Raw genomic sequence first — 24,073 nt, forward strand, 5'->3', positions numbered from 1 at the left:
CAAACGGGGATGTGTCATAAATTATGAATTTCCATGAGAACAGATATGGATGACGGTGTCATGCAATAATTGGCACAGCACTTAGCTCCAAGTGAAGCTGGCTGGTGGCTGAGTTATGTACGCTGCAGGCACCTGGCTGGAAAAGACGCCGAGGTGATTTACAAAGTCAGCGTGACACAAACAGGCACCCTAAATTATCATGTTGACCCGGCGCCCTGTGACAGGACACCCTCAGTTAGTGACCTGTCGGGCAGAATCGTAAGGATTGTGCACATCAGGAGGCTCAAGGTTAATACAGGCGCTATCTTTGTGCCACACTGAAAAATGTTTGAATTATATATATTAATTATACATATATATTACAGCATTAATTATATATATATATAGATTAATTTCAAGGGTGGGTGGCGGTTCCGTGTAGACTTGGGCATGGCTTAGAATAGTGACTGCTTTGCTGTGAAATCACAAAGTAACAGAAGTCCAGACAGCTGATTTTAAGCTTAAACTTGTTTTTGTGTGCGCGCCAAGATTTTGTAAATTGTTGTAAAAAGTGTTGTCTGTTTTAGTAATTATGCAAAATCACAAGTTTGGCAAATCAGTTCAGCCCAGGTCATTCAAGCCCAGCTATATACCTGCAGCAATCTAAGCAGCTCTTCCCAAAATAACACCTAAACGTCAAAGAATAAATCCAAGGCCAGACCTCAGCCAGGGTTTGGACATGACGGAATTAGAAGTCGCACAAATATCTAAGATCGGTGTTATTTCTCATCCCCTTCCGCTCTCTTCCTTTCCTCTTGCCATTGTTTTCCCTGCAGGTGAAAGAGTGAACGAATGAGGTGGAGGACTTCTTCCTCTGCACACACATAGACGTCACCTTGCAACGCTCATCTGTGGGAGGAGGAGGAGGCGAAACGATTGTTTGCTGCCTGCAGGAGGAATTCAAGGTCACTACACAGTGCACTCACACATCCACACACACACATAGGGCGGCCTGACAACAAATGCTGTAGATAGACGGAGGGAGCATCTTCTTCTCTGCTGGCGCTGCCTTAAGTAAGTGGATATGATTTGAAGCAATGTCTACCTCACCTTTTGAACAAATGATAATAGAATAAGAATAGAATGAATGAATTGGTTTATATCCGTACATTTCAAAATTCAACAAAATATAAATAACACAGTAAACAAAAGGTGTTCCGATTTCTAACTGTTAAATATCTAATCGAAGATCATGGTTCAGATGAAAGAGTTCATTTGCGTTCCCTTTGTTTTCTTTTTTTATTTACCTTACTCTCGCCTTCCCTCCGTCCATTAGCCCATCCCCCCCTTTAAAAAATAAATAAATAAATAAAATAAAATTATATCCAAAAAAAAAAAAAAAGTAACAAACACTTCCAAACAAACATTAGGCTGTCCAAGGTTTTTTTTTTTTCCCTGTGAAGTCCACACACTGTGAAGAATTTGGATTTTAATTGCTTCCCTACAGATTGGTGCCTCGCTAAGAAACTGGGTTAATTGTATAAGATGAGAGAGCCACTTGTGACCTTCATTGAATACTGCCAATTACATGTACTGCAGCGTTCAAACACGTGGAGCTTTGCAGCGGTTTGATTATGCCACAGCCTGAATAGATTGTATGGAAGTTGCTATAAAGCGAACAGTGAATGGAATTCAAGAAGTGTAAAACGTCAGGGATGATAGGTGCGCCAATGTTTCTTTGCTCACCGTCGTTGCTTCCTCCCCCTCGCTCATTCTTTCCTATCTCTCCGGAGCTACCCAGACACCAGTAGACAGGAGAGATTCAGCTGAGTTAGGTCAGTAAAGAATCAGGCCAGCCCTCCCTCTCCTTTTTCCTGCCTTCTATTCCTTCCATCGCTTGCACTTTTTGCTCTTCTCCTCCTCTTGTATTATTTCACCCTCCCCCCTTCTCACCACCTACCTGTGGTTTTGCCTACCGTAATTTTTTCTCTCTTTTGAACAGTTCATCCTTCTTCTCTCTGATTATTGTTCCATCCTTGCACTCTCATTTACTTCCTCCTTTATTTCCTAAATCCTTCTTTTGCTCCTGCACTTGTCCTCCTTTCCTCCTTGACTATCATCCATTCCCTGTTTCTCCTTACTGTCTTTTCATTCCTTTCTTTCTGCTTTCTTCCTATTTCTAAGACTGCGTTTCTTCCATCCTTTCTCATATCTCTCTTCCTTCCTTTCTTCCTAGTTCTGACAGCTGATTTTTCTAATTTCAGCTGTGCTTCCTGGTGAATGTGAATGGCTCACAGAGAGGCAATGATACCTGGAGGTGAGGTCAGGGCTGTGAAATTCCCCTTAGGACCACAGCATGGGACAGAGTCCTTCTCAAATATTCCACTGAATTATGTCACGAGTTGAGGATACTAATACCTGGTTTATAGGTTGAGAATCTCAGGGCATTGGGGGGGGGGATCTGGGTCAGGTGACAATACAGATAGACTGTAAAGTGTTTCAATGTTACAGACATTTGTTATTAATTTGCATTTTCTGTGTGCAAAGACCAAGAGGGTTTGATTTTATCGTGCTTGCCATTTCCATTCAAAACCAATCCTTGCACTGAAGGCCCCGCACAGTCAGACAAAAAATTGAAATACACCCCATGGACAATTGTCAATATCTCCGACATATTTGAACAAGCAAACATTTGATTCTCTTTGAAATGGTGCCTGTCTCAAAGCTTTCAAACTATTATACTGTGGTAGATCACTGTATGTCAAATAATCTGCTAGTGGTGTGTGCTTAAAACAAATAAAACATTTGTCAAGGACAAATGCTACACTAGCAAAATTATTTCAAAAACAGGCAAGGTGAAAAAAGTTACTCTATTATTTCATCACTGCATCTGCAGGAGAAATGTTGATTTTCAAGGTGGCTGTTTCCACATTCTGAATAAGATTGCATAAACTATTTAGCCTATAAGAAAATAAGATCAAGACAGTTCAAAAATGAGCATACAGGCAAAGAAGGGGTCATTTGGCATAATGTGCTCTGAGCTGACAGAGTTCATAGCAACAGTAAACGTGTTGTGCACATGTCTAAGATGAAGCTCATAAAGTATCTGCTGATCTTACGCAGTGGTTGTTTCGGTGCTCTTGGCCTTGAGCAGTTAGCCGCATATTTAGCCATGAATTCTGCATGGCTTGAAGAGAATGTAAAGCCATCTGTCCAATAGTCGGATGGTGAAGTAGAAACGGACCTTTCAAGAGGATGATGAATAACGATGAATTTATATATGTGGGTTGTGCCCTTGAAAAATTTGCCAAATCTTCTCTGCCAATGCCAAACAGTATTGTTGCTGTTGCGATTGACTCTTGTTTTGAGCTTCTGGTAACCCCAGCATGAGCCCATATCTCCACAGTCTGGGACCGAACTCTATCCTCCAAAATGACAACGCTCGCCCCCACAGAGCGGTTTATCAGAAGCTACATCCAGAATTTGGGATGGGCTGCCAGCAGTCATGACCTCAACCCAAATGAGCACATGTGGAATCAGCTTGGGCGAGCTGTTCGCGCCAGAGTGACCAACGCAATCACGTTGGCTGACTTGCGACAAACGCTGGTTGAAGAATTGGAATGCCATCCCACAGCAGCGTGTGACCAGGCTGATCACCTGCGTGAGGAGGAGGTGCCAGGTGTGTACGGTTCTTCCACACGCTGCTGAGGCTCCCTGTTGTTAAACGGATACGTTGTTAAATTGCCAATGTGTCTTGTTTCTTCAAACTTCAATCGTCCAATCCACCAAACACCAGACGAGAGTCAATGGCGGAATAAGCTGTCTGGCATAGGCAGAATAGATTTGGCACATTTTTCATGGGCGCAACCCACATACTCAGCTCTGCTGCTCATCCCACAAATGCATGTTCCTTACAGATGTGGCACCATTTAAAGGGAAAATAAACAGGCTTTATATATATATATATATATATATATATATATATATATATATATCATCTTCCTATCCTCATAAAACATAACACAAAGATTTCTCTCCCTTCTTGCACTAAATTTCAGTCATTTTCAAAGACTGTTCCAGGACACCTATTGTTCAAGAATTGGAAGGCTTCTTTATGCTCTTATAACCTGCATTTCAATCAATATTGGACTGGCTTCACATTTTCATATTTTAGTCATATTTTAGTCTCATGGTACCATACCATAGAAAGTGCAGTAGCTACCAAATTAGTTTTTTCTTTTTTTTTTTAAGGCTTATCAGAAATACCGAGAGTTCAAACGGCATTCATTTGTTCCCAAAGAGCTGTCGAATGCAGATGAAACCAATGCTGGCCTTAGCTCATCTCTACATTGTCTTTTACTGAAGTTAGTATGCTAACCACTTAACCCTAGCCAGTCTCATCACTTTTCTCATCATGACTCAGTCCAGGCCTCAGGTCTTCCCAGTAGGCTTAGCGCTGCTCAAAGGATGATTTATAAGTTCTTGTCTTGTGAATGCAACAGTGTTATTAAACATATGCTATTATGTTAAACGTGTATATATATGGCACCATTAGTGTTGATGATAATTCGTGACGATTTATGCATATTCAGTGGGCGTAATATTTTAGAGTCATTTAGGACTTCACAACACCGTCAGCCTGACTGTTCACTACCTTTCTGTGTCCCCTCCAGAGAGTCTACAAATAACAGCAAGGGGGGTTGTTTTCCACTGTCTGTCAAATGTGTGCTTGTAATACACTACACAAAATTTCTTATGAATATTCATCACACACCCAAAAGCTGCTGTAAGCAATGGCAGAGGAAATATCGTTCACGTAAAAAAAAGCACTTAGATATTTGTCCCATTTGTTGCTTAATGAATTAAACTGTACAGACACTAAAGTGAATTACACCATCATTTATAAACTATTTGTGAATATCAATAATGTCACCAAACAATTAAATAAGTCCTTAAGGTAATATCTAATTGCCGATCCTGCTGTTTCATGTCTTCACTGGCTCATTGCTTTAAAGTGGACAATATTCTGGCTATCACATTAACCAGACTAATTGATATGCAATATAAAGATCCTCAAGTTCTCACAAGTCCCCCCACCTCCCCAACTCATATCCTCCATAATATGAATTTTAATAAAAGCCAATGGAATATTGATGTGATCCCAATATGTCATAGTAAGTGAAATGTGGCACTGTGCACTAATTGTGTTACATTGTAATGAGCTGCAGCTATTTGATTAGGAGGTTGTTTTAAATTCTTAACTTAATTCATATTCCCACTTCTGACTTTGCTGATCATGGGTTGGCAAGGAATGCTCCTCGACATATGTCATTTTTGAATTATAGACCCGTTCGGCATCACAGAAAGCTTATATATATAAGCGTGTTCCCAGAAAGTAGCAGGTCTAGATGATTTTCACTTAAATAAAAGAGAAGGGCGCTCAGTTAAGGAAGCATTTCTAGTGACTATGGCTTTAATGTAATTTAGTGGGTCTTAAAATGAGCTCCGATGCTGCATGAGGGTACCTTTATTACTGTGGATTAAATCTCTGATGGCACAGCCTCACATTTGCTGCGGTAGTGAAATACAAAAGAACAAAAACAACATTTTAATTCAGCTCCCTTATACTGTATATGTGCAATACAACCTACGAGGTTAGAGAAATAAAATGAAGCCCATAAGCTGGGTCAGACAGTCAACTTCAGAACTTGTTATCATTGTCACTCCCTGCTGAACTGCACTTGGTGTTGAATATAAATGTTTTACATATATCCACATTATAATTAACTGTGACTTGATTGACTGGGCTGTGGATAAAATACGCAGGCTCTCCCCTGCCATCCGACTGAACGACACCAATGTATGAAAATCACCTGCATGCAGTGATAAACTTTGACTACAGTTGTATATTGTCGAGAGGCAAAAGGCCAAGTTTCCGGGACAAGAAAAGAACCTTTGGGCACACGGCCCACTGCAATGAAAGTAATGTAGCATCAGTTTTTCCTAAATAACAGCCATGGGTTGTTGCCTCTGCAAATCTTTCGAGTGTGGGTGGTGCACTGAAGCCATTTTCTTAGATATCTATAAAAGGAATATGGGGAAATATATAATTTGCTCCAAACATTACACAAACAAATTGAGTTCAAAGAACTAAACCAAACTTGACAGTCAAACAATGTCGGCTACATCCCACAGTCATGCAGATTATACAAAAACTGGCTGATGAAACTGTAGGAGAGAATCTTCAGTGCAGCATTTTTTTTTTTTTTTTTTTTTGCCTCCCTTCCATGAGCTTTGATCAGAAAATGTCTGGATGGTGAAATCCCTGAATAGCTCAGCCTCCTACAGCAGCTGTTTATGAACTCGTCCCAAAACTGTCACCCTGGTTGACGAACAGTAGTACCACCTCCAGGGATGAAGGTTTGGGAGTGGGATCACACCATCCCCTTCATCAATAATCTGTCTTTCAATGGCCCAAGTGCTCCACTGTATCAGCTGTTCACTGCCTGGAGGTGCCTGGATTTTTTTATCCGGTTCCTCTGCCTCTCACGTGTGGATGAAACTGTGAGACAGCCATGGAAGGGATGTTTCTCACGCTTGCGTCACTGCAGTTTAGACAATGAAGTGCCAGGAGACTAGACGGTGTATGGTGTTTAACATATGTTGGCATAGGAATCCTGTCAGTTGCGTTTCAATAGGTTGTGAAAAAATGAAGCATCGTTTAATAGATACAGATATATACCGGTGCTGAGATGAGAGGTGAGATGTGATCATCTAAAAGGTGAACTGGAAACTAAGGACTTGTTATTACAGACTGAGATTTCAACAGTCTTATACATTCATCACAAGCTGTGACATGGATAGTTCAAGTTCAAGTGTATTTATAGAGCACCTTTAAAACGGCAGCAATCGACCAAAAGTGCTTTGCACATATTAAAACTTAGTAAAACAATAAATAGATACAAAAAAAGAGAATGACATAAAGGACATTACAATAAACATAGCAAGTGCTCAGACTGGGTAAAATGCCGGGCAGGAAAGGAGAGTTTTCAGGGAGGATTTCAACATCTCTGGGGTCTGGGAGGATCTAATATAGAGGGGGAGACGCAACCTCTAGACTTTAGCCTTGTTTTTGGCACCACCTACAGCAGTTGGTCAGAGCACCTTAAGGCTCTGGTTGGGGTGAGACGATGGAGAAGCTCAAAAATAAGCAAATGGGCCAGTCCGTTTAGGGGTTTAAAAGCACTTAAAAGAAGTTTTAAATCGCTACGAAAGCGGACCGGGAGCAAGTGGAGACAAGCCAAGATTGGTGTGATGTGATCATGCTCTTTCTCGCCACTGCAGAGACGAGCTGTGGCATTTTGGACAAGCTGTAGAAGGCTATGAGAGGACTGGTCCAAGCCAGTACACAGAGAGTTACATTAATCGAGTCTGGAAGTGATGAAGGCTTGGATCACCCTCTCAAGGTCCATTACGGAGAGATAGGGTTTGATCTTAGCGAGGAGACGTAGTTGAAAGAAGCTTGTTTTTGCCACAGCACTGATTTGGACTTGAGCACAACGTGAAGTTGATATGTAAGTACGGGGTTGCCTGTGGACCAAAAGATCAGTGATCTGACTTATTTGGACTGCATTTAGATGTGTAAGCCTGAAATCCAAATTTCTCCAGATTTATCGCTGACGTGTGAAACTGAGTGGGTTCTTGGCTGTTGAAACAACTCGAACCATATCGTTGTTACGATGAAAACAAAGCACCAGGGCATCTGCCATGTCCCTATAGGTCACATCAAAGCTTATGCTTGTAAAACTGGAGAACTATTAGCACTGGACAACCTCCTGCTAACCCAACTTGTAACCTAAAGCAGTTACTCTCACTGCCATCCAACCAGCAGGAGCCTTTAAGATGTACCTGTAAGACATTCCCAACGTGTCAACGTGTAACACAGATTAAGATGAAAGCAAATCTAAGAACAAAATGTTGAGGGCAATCACTGGATAATAGACATCTTAACCACAATAAAGAATAACAAAACAGGCCTTTGAGGCAGGTTATATCAACAGTCATTTATCTATTCAAAATGTGCAAGACAAATCAGTTTTGAATGATTCTTCAATTCTTCAAGTAAGACTAAGATTTTCTGTTGATTCACATAATGAAGAATATCTCTTCATATTTTCAGCCCACCAAGCTAATTTGAATTTATTCTCATGCCTCCGGAAAACAAACATAAATACCGTGAGGAGTGATTAGCAACTAAATGATGAGATGAACAAAGGAATTACAAACATTCGCAAGACTTTAATTACACATTAAATGCATGAGCAACAAATACCGGACAAGTGCCGGACAAATTTCACAGTGATGCACTGAAAAAGTAGAAGAAGAAAAGAAAAAAAAAAACAACCCCCAAAACAACAACAACAACAACAACAAAAAAAAAAAAAATCATGGTGCCTCCATAATGAGGATCAGATATAACAGACATTGTCGTGGCAAATACTGTAGCATTGAATGATAATGACGAGCATTGAATGAATTGAAACAGGGCTTTGCAAAGGTTTTTTTTTTTTTTTTCCTAATGAATAGTCTTGGAGTTTGCAGTTCTGATCAAAATTTTAGCTGCAGGAGAGTTGTGCGATGCTGTGAAATCAGACTACTCAGATCTTCCTTGTTAGCTGATCTGCTGGAGTTGCAGATTAGACAAAAGTAACTGTCGAATATGATTTCAAACTAGCTTAATTGTCAGCGTTAACTCGTCCTCAAGAAGGAAAAGTTTCTTGGCACATGAAAAGAGACGGCAGCACCTTGATTAAAAAGCATTGATTGAAAATGGAGAGGCAGCCGAGCTATTTTGTGGAAATCATGGATTAAAATGAGCCCAGCTGAGTTCCACTGACTCCCTTCCATTTCTTTATGATGTCAACATTTCGTCTGGCTTCATCAGAAAGCCCAGGGCTTTTTGTGGTGGACGTGGTTTGGTTTGACAGCCTTTGAAAAATCGAGCCATCAGTGAATTACACTGCGAAGCCACTTGAAGGGAAAGTTGTTAAACAGCAGCATTTGTATTTGGTGCTCTTTGTCAAGTCAATTTAGGGATTTGATTTTCTTTTTTTTTTCTTTTTTTTTTTCCCCCATCTTTGGCACAAGTGAAAACACAACATGAGTCATTACTATAACATCACGAGGTGGGTTTATACAGGAGGGATGGAGACAAACAGTACACTGAAGCCCACAAAGCCTCTTGACTTGAGGTTGGAATAACGGTTAGTCAGTGCGTAGTTTGCAGTATTTGCTGCTGATATGACTCACACCTATACCGCTCGCATCTGTCCAATGTGTCGAAGACGTCTGATGTGTTTGGCTGATATGTACTATCATTTTGACCATTATAACCATCTACACAAGTGCATTGTTTCAAGGATATGGAGGTAGTTCAGCTACTATTCAGTGAGGTGACCTTTGGCCGAGCCTAGAAGAAGGTAAGGTCAGCTGTTTGAGCTGTTTTATACAATTGTTTCTCTCTCTAATTCTTTGGTCTAAATCTAAAGAAGATGGACGGAAAGACTGGGAGAGAATTGAAGACATTCAGTCAAGCAGTTTGCACAATCCAATGTCAATATTAGATAATTATGTAAAACTAGTTGAGTGACAAGGCTTATTAACAAAAAGTATCAAAACCCACATTTAGACACTCTCATCAACTCAGTCCTGCTTATGTTTTGCTGCCACACATCCTCATCCCAGCCGACATTAAGTTTGTTATTGATCACGAGCAGCTCACACCCAAAGAGTAGCTGCATCTGTCATTTTGGCTCCAGTGTAGACGACACTAAAAAGACAGAAGTCCAATTGAGACACCGCAGGAAAGCAATTTCACCAAACGTGTCGCCTTCAGCTTGTTTTATGTGGAACGCAATCACACCTCTGAAAACTTCAACCTGCATCTCGCAACAGAAAAAAAAAAAAAACGATGCAACAAAGATAGCATTCATTATTTTAATTATAATCAAACGTTTTAACACAATTATTGTTGGATACTTAGCATTATCAAGTGTGGATATGTCAAGGGCCTGCATAGCACTTGAGTAACTACAGTACAGGGAGGGGCCATGTTTGAAATGTTTGAAACAGTGTTGAGTGTTACGTTTATAACCCTAAACTCATCGATGACATTGAAGTATGTGTTCCACACATTGAACCCAGACGGTCCAACACATCGGGCAGCTTGGAAACAGTATTTTATATAGTGAAAAGAATCTTAGTAGATGCAGCAAGGAGGAGCGCGATCAATATAAAATGGGACATGCACTGACATCCCATTCTGCCTTGGGAATATTTCAGCAAAATACCTTCATCGGAGCTTGTATAACGCTAACTAATGGAACGAGAATATTGTTTTCCCACTCAGACTCCCATTTGGGTTAACTATACTGTGTGTATCTCATTTTAACTTAATGTTAAAATGAGATACATTTTAACTGTATGTTAAAATGGGACTGAATTTCAGACTACTGATACGATGCAATATTCTCTGAAATTACTGGCTGTGCTTAATAACATAATACCTCTCCACAGTGAAGGTTCATTTTACTACCACTGATCAACGCAGCAGGTCACTATTTAGATTGCATGCGATTAATTACCAAACAGCGCTGCTGCCGAACTAAGCTCTAGAGAGACGGTGGCACATGTGATACCAGAATTCACCGGAGAGTGTTGTGAGAGAGGTGGAACGCTGACATTTTGCAATATGCGATTAATTAGACTCCCGCAGAGCTGTAAAGGAAGGAAGGAAAAATATAAATATATTGCAACACATCAAATCATCTTGTAGCGGCTGCAAGTTTAGAAAAATATATGATGATTAATAACAATTAATAATGTAAACAAAAGAGCCACCTTTAAAGCTCAGTTAAAATCAGTAGTGATCTGAACAGATGTGTGGCAAATTAGCAGAAAATCCTTTTCCCCCAGTTCAAGCGCATACATTTGCAATGCATAAAAAGAAAGGACACCACGACTGCTGACAAAACTTTTCATGTTTTATTGATCAAAGCATTTATTGAGAGATGGATGTGTTTTTCCCCATCTAATTAACTGACACATATTGTGCTGTGAGACAACAGAAGCCCCGCGTCATGCTAATGTGGAGCAACTTTTCATTTGCCTCATCAGAGGAGCTCACTCCGCGCGAAAGGCTAAATATAGCATCAGCCCGCTCCGCGGCTTCATTCGTGTCTCTCTAGGGTGTTTGGGGTATTTTTGCACTTCAGCATCTTGTTATTGCCATCAGCAGCCGGTTTGCAGAATCCTGCAAATAGAATGCAGCGTGTTATCAACAAACACGGCTGTTTCATCAAGGAGACGCCGATGTAATTCACCTGCATTTTACTGACTGACAGCACCCAGGATGTTTAATTGAATATTTTATGTGTGTTTTTGAGAAGGTAATCAGATGCAGCGCAGACAGAGCAGCACCACAGCGATTCCTTTGCAGGCTGATTTGTTACAGATGCTGATGAGGGATTTGTTTCATTGAACTTTGTTTATCATAAAGTACATTTGAATTTCAGCCCATAAATTAAGGCGTAAATTATTTGACCAGCTTGACACTCCAGTTGTTGCCTTCTCATTTAGTATTAGTTTTGCATATTTGTGCAATAGTTAATTATTTCAATATTGATTTTTCACTTCTATAATGCTGATAAATTGTTGTTGTTTTTGTTTTGTTTTGTTGTTTTTTAGCACAAAGGTTCCTAACCCATACAGGCTCCCATCATACACCCAAGGCATCAGATGATTCCATGTGTAGGTAATCAATAATAAATAAAATAAATAAATAAAACTAGATACATTTTTACGGCTATAATCGTCTTTTTTTTTTTTTTTCGTTGTAAAGCACTGAGTGGATTTATGTCCATGTACCTCAACAGATCATTGCAATGAATCTACAGTCCCTTCTGGAGCCTGTAGAAACACACATTCAGCAGGCGAGTAGAGACATGGAGCTGTTGAACGTGAGGCAGAGATAATTTTGACCCTGTGTGGATGAGAGAAAATTCCAAATAAATCCAATCTTGTGCACGCAATTCTTGTTTTTGAACATCATTGAAGATGTACATTGTACGATCATTCCGCCCTGGGAAAAGAACGGTTCAAATAAATCATTGAAAGCACAAAATTAATATGGCATCCATGCACATGATGAGTGTATGTACATTTCTGACCACAGCTGTAATTACCTGGTACTACAATCAGAGATGCAGCAATTACAGCTAACAGGCTGAAACCTTTAATTGTTTCGCCTCAATTATGTAACTGCCGTATTGCACTGAATGCAATCTGCCTGGCTCAGGAGAGTACAGCTGCGTTTCAGTGCAGAGAGCTCCAGTGGAGAAAGGGCAAACAATTCCCTTCTCTGACATCCATTTTATCCTTGAATGATCCACAAAAAAAAAAACAAAAAAAAAAAAAAATCACTAGATTCAGATGGGTGTTTTTCCGTCAGAGAACTTCAGGTGAATTCTGAATTTGAATGCTTCCCCAAAATAGTGTCTGCAAAGCTTAAAATGATAAATCCCATGTTTTCTGACAAATGCTTTTCAATTGTAGGTTTAATATCTCAATTTGGGGATATTTCAATTCAATTGTAAGGTTGCAAACTGAGGTATTTTGATTATTGCTGCTTGTGGTTATTTAGTACGTTTTAAATGCTACAGTCTGTTACTAACAACTGATTTTGTCCTCGTGGGAAATCATGACAACTGTAAAGGTGTGACCTGTTTCAATTATATTTAAGCACCCAGCGGTAGCAAAGGAGCACACTCTGAGCTCTTCCAAACCACGGGTGGCATCACAAAGACCGCATCCAGCTTTACTGTATGTATATTGTGATAAAAAAAAAAAAAAAAAAAAAAAGAAGTTCAGTCAAGAATTTAAAAAGAATGCGAAAAAGCTGGAGTTGAGGACGGGGAATAGGTTTTGTTGTTTTGAACTAAGCTTTTTCAGATGTCAGCATCAAAATATGACACCTTCCTTCATCATCCGTGATTAACCCTGACAGGAAAAAGAGTCAAGAGCCTGCCTGTCACGCTGAGGCACTTAGCATCTGAAATCAGTCCACAGGCATCCACAACTTCACTTAGAAATTAGCATCATGACAAGACCAATTTACAGTCAATCCAGCCATTACTCAGTTTCTACTCAATCCCTGAATGTGGCGGGATTTAACCATGGCCTTTGAGTTAGGAATATAAAAATGACTCAGTGTCAATTAAAATCTGTCCTGACGAGAAATGCATAGTTTCTCGGAGTGAAGGGCATTGAGACAGTTCATCGAACTTTTGGGCAGTTGTCAGGGGATCCTTTCTGTGAGGCATCGGTGAAAACAACGGCACGACAATGTCATCGGTTTGCGCACTATTTTAACTGCAGTTTGGACTTAGAATGATACAGAACAAAACAGACAAATATCAGTGGGAAAAAAAGAGAAGGTTCACCCCGCATTCATACAGGGCTGACCTTTCGAAATGCCATCTTTTTCCGTCTGGTCTGACCCTCTGGGACTGCAGCACCACCTATCTTTGTGATTTGTGTGTCTGCTGACGTAAGTGTAGGTAAAGGTTTACTGAGAACTTGAATAATGGTTTAAAAGGAATATGAAGTCTGCAGAAATGTTGTAAAAATCAATGTCTCTCACAGTTTTTGCTGGAACGAAGAGAAAAACTGTAAACTATAAAACTAATCCACCGCCAGTTGATCTTTTCGCACGCGAATGAACATCACTTTGTGTAAACAAGTAGGATAATGCACAGCTGCTTTGCATGGCTGTATGATGGGAGATAAAATGCTGTATTAGTAAGCTTTTTTATCTTTTTTGAAGGGGGGGGGGGGGGTCTGTATTGGATGTAATCCAGTTTACTATTTACATCCTGCATGGAGAAGCGAGTACATTACAATCTGACAGGAGACAAACATGAGCTGCAGGCTCAGCCTCTTTATGTAAGCCTCTTCTCAATATTCTCTCAAAACAGATTTTACAACAACAAAGAATTTGGGAATTTAAAATGTGTCATTACCCTTGCATACATAAACGCAGTCCCCATTGTGTATTTGTCATGAGCTCAAATATTTCATCCCATGTAGTACACTGGGGGTTTCAACTTACACAGTCAATTACTGTATGCAGCTTCATGATATATCTTGCATGTAAATGAGACTATAAATACACCTACTCATCTCTTAGATGCATCATCCTGGCGGGTGTTAGGCGGTATGTTGCTGCGACACACTACAGGTCTCTCATTATCTTCTAGCTCTTCTCACTGCCTCAGTCTCACGCTATGAGCGGTGCAAACTAAGTTTTCGCTCACGCAGCATCAGGTGTTCAAGCAAAAGAGAATACATATGTTTTCTGTTGAAGATAAAACAGATTTGATGTTTCCACGCTGGTCAGCAAACTGTGTAGCAGACAGAAACGCAGTAGCTCAGGATGAGCCTCCACATTACATAATGAATGCAATTTGCTGTAGCGTCCCTGTGCATGGTCTTAAGGGAATGTATGTGGGGGGGGAGGGGGGGTCCTATCTAAACAGGGAACACAACCATTGGCATGTTTTTACTGTATAAAATGATTCGTCTATATTTAAAATGCATTTTAAAACGGTGCCTTAACAAAGGTACCAGGTTTTACTAGAGTGAAAAGCAGAAACTAATTCTCTGCCAAACTAGCATGGGTTCTTTTTTTGAAATTGTTTTAATGCAGCCTCTATCGACCTTGTTGTCACACCAGAAAAAATTCCAAAATGGCACTTTGCTGCTGTTTGTGTCGATAAGAGGATGTGAACTTGACTTTGACTGTATGGTCGTCTGTTTGTCTGCGGAAACAAAGCAATAACCAAAATGATTTTGGCACCAGCTACTGCAAATTGAAAATGTGCGTATATACACACTTCTGACATACTTATTCATTTGTAGCATTTCTTTGGACGTCTCCGTTATATATCGATGGGGTGCTGTATGCAGAAGTTTAGATTTGAAAGGCCTGTTGTAGCCTTGTTTTTTTAGTGGCTCTGACATCTTGGCAGCTGTTGACCAAGCAGCAACATCAGTGTAGAAAGTTAAGCTAAAAACTAGACTGCTAGACTCTGGCTCCAGCCCCAGCTAACTTGAAAAGTGCCCAAGACAGCATATGTAAGTAATAAGTGGGTTTGGGACACACCTCAGAATGCGTGCATCTATAATTACAGTCCATGCTAACACTGAGGCTAAGGAACAAAATGACGACTGGTGAGATGAGGGACAAACTCTCAAAATTAATTATCTAAATATGGCACCTTTTCAGGACACAATCTGCGCAAGTCACCTGAAAAGTAAATCAAATGCCTGCCAAATAGGCAGCTGTGCAACGTATTTATAAAATATTTTCCTTTCAAAAAAGATAAAATACATGAGACAATTTGGCATCCCAGTACCCCTCAGCAGCTTCTCTACAGTACACCCGTCTACTCTCCTGCAGGGATGTAATTTGGGTGGGTGGGGGGGTGGGGGGGCAGGCGGAACATGTCCCCTGCGATTTTTCAGAAGACAATTTTGGTCCCTTGCAGTTTTTACCGTCCAAAAACAATGTTACGCTATATTAAATGGAGATGGGTCACGTACGAGGACCAAGCAGGAAACAGCTGCTAAAACTGAAGCCTGTTTACCTTTAGACCGCCCACAAGTGCGCGCCCCCCATACTTGTGTACCCCCAACCTTTGAAATCAAATTTCGTCCCTGCTCTCCTGTTGTGGGATATAGTTAGGCTGTTTGCAATTGTTAAGGGCCACGATAATGGTTTAATGGCTAGAGGTTTGAGCCAGTTGAACATGAATTCCTTTCAGGCAGATTTTGCTCGAACACAAACAAATAATGGAGCAAATCTCTCCACAAACGCTGTGTCAACCATGCTGTGGAGCTGTAAAGATACAGTCGAGCCAACAACGGGTCAGGTTCACCTCCCCTGCACTGTCGACTGTGTTGTGGAAAACACAGAAGGCTTGATGCAGAGGAGGTCCATAAAGCTATAACAAGGCGGTTAAAGGCTCGCCAGACTGTCAACCCTTCCACAGAGCATAGATTATTCATATAGCGATATAAAACAAGAGAAGACATGAAACAGTAGAACAGGTGATATATAGTATGTAAGAAAAGCAGACCGTTTCCTGGGGGAGAAGAGCTGTTTAAATGGATGAGACAATGTGTTAGTTGTGTTCTGGTGTGTCAAGAGGGGAATGGAGGGAAACAGAGCTCTGTGTAGCTGAGTGTTTGATCAGTAACTTTTCTAAAGTTTGCTTCAACACATACTTCTACTACCTTGTAAACTTATCCTATTCTATTCTTATCCAACGGCAGAGCTCCCATGTCTGCACTTTCGATCTGATCCCGATGTTCAGCTCAAAACATCTCAGCTACAAATGCAGGATATGGTCCTTATGGGGAGTTGCTGAGCTCTGAGAGTGGCTTTGTGTAGTGCTAAATGTGCTTCTCGCACAGGGCCAGTGCTTTGATGTTGTGTCTTTTACATCAGGTCTAATAGTGTAAGGTGACTTAAGTGAGCGTTGGCCCTTTGAAGACATCATTCATTAGCATTCGAAGGAACGAGTCCCTTCCACCTGGCCAATGCCTGGATCAAACTACCGCCAACAGCAGGGTCGAGCGACGTGCCAAGCATCCTTTCTGACCTCCAGTTTATAAGACACCTCATCCGTTGCTCAGGTGCCAAGTGCAAATCCTCCCAGATAGATAATGTCATGGGATGCTAAGCATCATGCCATGTTATTATGACAGGTCGGTTGGCGGAGAGATTGGATGTGATTTAAAAGGACAGTACACTTTGATGATCCAGACTGAGGTGGCAGTAAAGAGTGCACGTATCTGAGCTGGGCAGAGACCTGTGAAAGACAGGACAAAGAGAAAGGAAAATCTCTCAACTTATGGAGTTCCTCACTGACAAAATGCTGGCTCGTGCAAATCTATTCCTAACTAATCAGAGCCTTCTTCACTGGGTGAACTTTTCTATGTTACATTAAAGTTGAAGTGGCCCTCCAGCGACTTGTCGAGGTCAGTTCAGCAGCTACTCATGGTTAGTCCTTGTCAGTTTGGGAAATCAGTAATATCGTGTCCTCCGTGTTTCTGGAGGAGCTTCGTTAAGTCTGAGAAACGTATTCAAACTTCATCACTCGGGTATTTCAAGACTAACGTTACGCATTACAGATGTGAGACTTGGCCAGACACAGTGGTCAAACTGAACAGTCTCTGCTTGGTTGCATCACAGGAGGTGTAGGTGTAATGTTTCTGGAACTTTGACCTCAAAAGGGACTAAAAGTCAGCATATCTCGGCTTAGTGGTGTGAACTTGCAGTGTTGGTCATCCAGCCAGTTTGATTTGTTGAAATATGCCAGTGTCAGCGTCTGCATTTGCAGTGAATTTGTGCAAAGCTGTCATAGTCACCAGCGTTAGGCCTATTCACTGCGGTCGTCAGCTGATTTTTCCCGCTGCACTACTGAGACTAAGAAGTATGGCACAGATAAGTAGGTCTCCGTCACAACGAATTCTAACTTAGGTGACCAGCTCACCTTTGAACTGGCACCATATAAGCCTCCAATTCCAAGTCAGCAACACTAGTAACACAAGATGGTCCCACACAGTGTAAGAACTGCAGACATGGCATCAAAATCAGCAGTAAAAATTTTGAGGTACAAATGTAGTTGTCATAAAGATGTAGATATCAGAAATTGTAATTGCTCAAAATGGCCAAGGATAGTCTAAAACATTGTTTTGTGGCAGAATGACAGCAAGTTTTAAAAAATAAAAAAATGAAATAATTAGGTGCTATGAATAATTTTATGCCAAGTGAAAACAAACCAGTTACAGTCTAAAAATGGATTGGAAATGTTTATTAATGAGCAGTAAACTGATGAGCAGTGTGTGAAAAAAATACCTTCGGTGTTGGTCCTCTAAACATATGGACTAAAATATGGTGTTGATTTGGTTCACCAGGTAGGGCGCACGCATTAATCACTTTTTTTTCTAATTTTGCCGGTGCAGGGTTGATTCTATTCCTCTGACTTTAGTTTCTTCTGAGAGAAAAGAGGGACGTCTTTCTCTCTCTGACTTTTCTGTCTCTCTCTCATGGTGATTATCCGAATAGAGAAAAAAAGCTGTGAATATTATAGGGCCCAACGGGACATATCGGTGCCTCAGCGCTTTCCCTGGTGGCACATAAATCTATTTCAGTGGCCTTATGTATATGTATCGCCTCATAGCCTACGTTAGCCTACAGCATTGTTTGTGTAATTGAGGAATTGGGTAGCCAAGCCACAGTGTACCCCTTAAAAAGAAAGACTACATGTCACCACTGGCTGTTTTGTCAAAAATATAATCCAGTATCAACATGAATAAAATCTCTTCATGCAGTTTTATAGGAACTAAGGAATTCCACTGTGCCTATGACTGGTGTCACAGAAATGTCAACAATGGGTTTCTTGTGTCGGCATTGTGTGAATATAGCCTAAGTGCAGCCTTGAGGAGCTACTGCTGGATTGTGTGAAGTTTAGCTTTGGGCCAGATATTAGCAGTTAGAACTAACTTTCTGGTGGTGTCAGGGATTGTGGAACCTGTGGAAATCTTTCCTCATGCCTGTCATGGGTTTTTTTGCTGTGACCATTATTTCTCAGGATCGCATATCCATTCCTTTAAAAACGTCATTCTTTTGCAAAAGCGAAATTTAATTACGCACATAGTTAATTAGCTGACCTTTTAAAGTGAAAATCCGGTGTTTATAATCCAGAGTACATATGGTTCAAACTGAAATACAAAACAATACAATACTCACTGTGGACCCTTCGACACTTTGCATCCAATCAGTAAAGTGAATAGTTTTAATGAAGTCAGCGGAGCAGGATCAATAAATAGGGAGAAATCTAATTATCGTCATATGTACATATCGTCATCATCATATGAGGAAAATATTCCAGCATATTAACCATCAAACCCCATGATTGATTTATAGATTTTTTTTTTTTTTTTTTCAATTTTCATTTGACTGTTCGAGGTTCAAGGTTGAACTTTATATATGTCCCAGCTGGGCAATTGGCTAGGTAGCAGCATCTGAAATAGCCCACACAAGGTGAGAGAAGTGCAATTAAAAGATATATGTTGTCGGCTACAGCCATTGTCATCATCACACAATACAACAATGACATTTGTCAGCAACAAGAGTAGATTAGTGAGTAGCAAGAGAATACAAATCAAGAGTGACTCCTACCCGACTTGAATTTAAAAAGGAGATTGCTGTAGGGATGAAGGAGTGCTTATACCTGTTACCTAAAACAGCAGGAAGTATGAGCTGAGAGCCAGAGGGTAAAAATTGAAACTCTGAATGTAAAGGATGGGAGCTGTTGGAAAGAATTGCATTTGACTTCCAGACTACCTGCCTTATGAAACAGGCTTGAGTACACATTTGAACTCCCAAAATCTTCTTTGTTTTTAGAACTCTTGTTTACTGCCTTTTTTAGAATTGGTATAAAGGTTACCAAACCAACGCAGAAAAGAGAAATTCAGCTTGGATTCAGTGTGTTATCTGTAAATTAAAATAATCAGCGACGCATCGCCGAAACGACTGCAACTTGGACAATTTCCTCAGACAAGATGGATGTTGCTGGCCTTTTTTATTCAAGGCCTCGGAGTGACTAATAAAATTATGCTTGTTATCCACAATGATCCCGGGATATTTGTAATTTTCAACGGTGTCTACCATTTCTGAATTTTGTTAATGGATTTATATCTACAAATCAGTGACCGTGTCATTAGTTAACCGAACATTCAATTGAAGAGAAAGCATTTCCAAACACGTCAACAAATCAAACAACGACAAGACCACGGTCATATTCATTGTCATGAAGGAGGAACTAGAGCCAGTGGATGATGTCAGCCCCACCGACATGCATCCTCACTGTCTGGGTTCTGGATGTTAGAAAAAAATCAAGGATATAGCCTACAGTATTAATATCTAAATTAAAATTGTCTATCGAGTACAACGTGGGGCTGGATTGTGTTAAAATCTGACGAAAAGTCCAAAAACAATGGCTTGACGTGACTTTTGTTTCCTTCAAGCTTAAAGGCCATACTTAGTAAAGTGGCTGTAGCATTTTCAACTCCGTGGCCAGATCTGCAATCAAACTGTAATGGGTCATGTAGGTGTTCAGTCTTATTAAGAAGATCTCTCTTTATCAGTTTTTCAAAGGACTTCATAACAAAGGGAGTCAGGGGCCACAGGTCTGTAATGGTTAAAAACCTTGAGGTGGGAGGTTTTAGCCACAGGTTTGACTATGGACTGCTTCCTGGACTTTGGCACACTCTGTTGGTTGATTGACAGATGAAAGATATGATAAAAGATGGGAGCAAACTGTTTTACACAGGAAGAGAGCAGTCAACCACTTACGTTGCTTCCTCCAGCTTTAGAGTGTTTAAAAGATTTGGCCACAGAGAGAACGTCAAAAGGAATACGACCTGCAATTTCACAGTCAAACCTGGAATAAAACTTACTGAACTCCTGTGCCGACTGATTATCCGACTTAAAACCATCGAGAGACACCTTTTTGTTACATGGGGTTGCCTGGAACCATCAGAGGAGGAGAACCCCGACCCCTGCCCTCTCATCTGCTGCCCTAAGCCCATAGCTCCTGGCGAGTCCAGCATGACTGTGGGGCAGGCTGATGAATGTGCACTGAACAGAATCCCTTGTACCCCGTGATTGTTCGGCCTTATCCATCACACCCCGGGAGTCAGGGTGAAACACATGTTCTGGAAGCCGACATAGGTGCACCGATATCCCTTGCAAGTTGAGAATGTGTCACAAGCGCAGAATCAGTCAGGCTCATGGTGTCCTGGTCATCAGGGTTGGCAGCCTCCTAAGTGCTGCTATGTGTGGCTGCATTAAATGCGCGGCACACCAGTCGGTCAGTCTAATGCAGTCTTTAACTGGACAGCGCTGATTTGCAGTCACACGCTTCAGACCCAGAGATGTCAAGGCTGCCATTTCACTCTCTTTCCCCCAAGCGAGTCTGGGTCTGAGCCAACCTCCAACAAGCAGCAGAAAACTGCCCCACGAGGGGCATTCCACACCTTCCTGAGCATCTGAATTCTGCACATTTGCGCCAATGAGGGCACTGTGACGGGACATGGGGCCTCCATCTTACAAAACCAATCTGACAAACCACGTATGGCAGCCAGGATTTGTAGCTGAGTATCATACTGTGGACCAGCCAAGCTACTAGGCGGACTAGGTGCAGACTGTGGAGCAAATTTTTTTACCTGAGCCCTGCTCGCGGTCAGGGGTGTGCTCCTGCTTACGTTTCTGGACACCTTTTTTTTTTTTTTTTTTCGAATCATCTCCTTTCCCATGGCCAAGCAGGTAGAGGCTGCGCTTCACCTGCACGAACTGAGTGCGCCAACCTTCTGGCTCTCTGAATGTTCTCCTCCACGGGCAGCTTCTGTCCCCACTCTACTGCTACTGCACAGATATTCTCAATATTATTCAACCAATGGTACATGCCCAGGCAAGCAGGGCACTCACAGTGGCCATCGCGGGGGTCCATGGCGCCCCGACAGAAACAGCACATACGTGAAACTATTATGGCACCACAGTTTCAAGACAGAAGGTGTAAAATTAGTACCCAATAGCTATGGATAGCTGACAGAGGGGATAGACAGCCACAGTCACAAACAACGTAAATCAACAGACACCAATTTTGTGAAACAAGCAAAAGAGGGGTTGAGGAGCTGGAAAATGGAGGCCCAGCGACGGTAAACAGAGCTTAAGGGCAATATAAGCAACCAAAAACCAATAGAAATTAACTGAAAGCTGACTGTATGCCTTACATAGGCAAAACAAAACACAGGGAACTAGAAAACAAACTTACCTGCTTCCCCCACACACAACTCGGTAAGGAAAATGTTTGAATTCTGTCTGATAATTATCAAACGAAGCCAGCAGGAAAATCAAAACAAAACTAATCCCCACTCCTCCTCAGAGTGTGTGAACACTCGGGAGGGGATCTCAAAACATCCCCCTCACTGCGGACAGCGAGTTAATGGGGAAGCACAAATGCAGTGAAAAAAAAACAAAAAAAAAAAAGGCCAAAGGAATGAACGGTTTAAAAATACATTTTTAAACCAAGAAAAGATTTGATATTAACAGCGCTTACCCGACCAAACAAATACAGCGATTCATTAGCACGAGATGTAAGTAATTGGGTTACCTGAAAACAGAGAGGAAAAGCTAAAACATGCAGTGTAACGATCTGCCTCGCAATGATATACCAACCATAAGAAAACGGGAATTCCACATGAAATCTGCAGGAACACAAGGCACCCGCACAAAAGTAACTGTTAAATGTGGGTTCCCAAACACACCGACCTGCAGGTCTCAGACGAGGCGTGCTCACCAGATGCACATGCTGCTGGCAGCTTCACGAGCATGCGCCCGAGCTCCTTGACAGTAAAATTATTCCTTGATACATTTCATTAACTGCTTTACAGACACCAACATATGCCCATCTGATTGCTATACAATTTCACAGCCTATTCGATCACTGAGTCTTTTTTGGGAGTATTAGTGAATAAATAAGTGGCCAACATGGTTTGCACACAAACTATCTGGCTGGAAATATTCCCAGAGCAGCAGAACGCATATTTTGTACGACACAAAGGCTTCCTGGAAAACAAACTTAATTTCCCCTGAAAGTAAGAAACATTTTCACATGGATCTGGAGTTTTCCCTTGCTTCTTTTAAATATATGTTGAACTTGGTGGCGAATAAGTTAGAAAATAATAAAATGAAGGCTGCGGTTTTCTCCCTCCACCCCCGGTGGATTTGGATTGGGATCACAATCCTGTTTACTGGGCCTCAAACCAAATGAAAATCACTTAAAACGACCACACGGAGCAACAGTTTGTCTGTTAGCTATGTGGCTGATGGTCTGTTTCTTATGTCAGATCATGTACCACAGACAGTCAAGAGCATACGGATCTATCACACATCTTCTACAGTTGGAGTTGTAGTTGAGGGCATGTCAGATCTTGGGAGAGGGGATGATGGCTGCGCAACGGAGCTCATCAGTAAGTCTGGATGCACGCAGCTTAAACACTCTGAATTCAAACGATTTCTTGATCCCTTGAAGAGATAATGACAGGATGCATTCTTGACTGATTTCTTGGATGTACCTTCCAATGAAGTGACCACATGACTCAATTAACGGGACTAGTTAGAGCCTGGTCGTTCTTTGTGTACATGTTATACAATACTTATGAGCTCACATGCTTCTTAGCTATATTCAGAAGAGGATAAAACTATCAGAATGAAATCAACTTTGCATATTCAGTGTTAAATTTTATTATATGACTTTTTTTTTATGACAGTGATGTTCTCACAAGCCCATCCCCCTTTCAGCCGATGAGAGGCTTCTGATCTTATTTAAGCAAGAGAATGAAACAGGCGCTATTTCATTTAACCAGTTAACCTTCTTTTTGTTGGCTCTATCTGCGTCAATGAGCCTTGACTGATCCAGTGGTTTTGCTTGCTTGGATCACTTCTCACAGGAACATCCCACAGGGCTGTAGTATCGGACATTCTCTGACTCATCCCCATATCACAGTTCTTGTCAAAGTCGCTCGCATCCTCATACTTCACTACCTTCCCTGCTTCAACATGTCAACTTCAGGACTAAATGTTCGCTTGCTGCTCACCCATTCACAGGTGCCACGGTGACCATATCAGCAATGTTGTTCTCTTCACATGTCAGTTGTCATTATGTTATGATCGATCAGCGCCTCTGTCGCTCAGCAGAGCTAGATGGTGTACATTCGCTTGCTCATTTGAAACTAAGCTGACGTTTATGTCATTATGCCCTTGATTTGATAGCAGTTATTGGTTATTGATTACCATGACTCAGTACTGAGTGAAAAGCAGCAACACGTGAAGGCTGACTGCTGCCATCTTTTCCGCTGATATAAACACAAACACAAAACCCTCTTTCATATCATTGTCCCTGTG

At 41.2% G+C, this 24,073-nt stretch overlaps 1 protein-coding gene across 1 annotated transcript in view; it reads left to right on the top strand.

Moving 5' to 3' along the window:
* The window catches only part of LOC115036020 (leucine-rich repeat and fibronectin type-III domain-containing protein 2), a 128,950-nt gene that overhangs the window by 43,280 nt on the left and 61,597 nt on the right, over positions 1 to 24,073 (top strand). The window contains exon 2 of the mRNA XM_029494121.1: positions 816 to 944. The gene's annotated coding sequence lies outside the window, so the exon portion shown is untranslated. The remainder of the gene's footprint in view (positions 1 to 815; positions 945 to 24,073) is intronic.

The sequence above is a fragment of the Echeneis naucrates genome, chromosome 22, assembly GCF_900963305.1.
Source record: "Echeneis naucrates chromosome 22, fEcheNa1.1, whole genome shotgun sequence".
NCBI lineage: Eukaryota > Metazoa > Chordata > Actinopteri > Carangiformes > Echeneidae > Echeneis > Echeneis naucrates.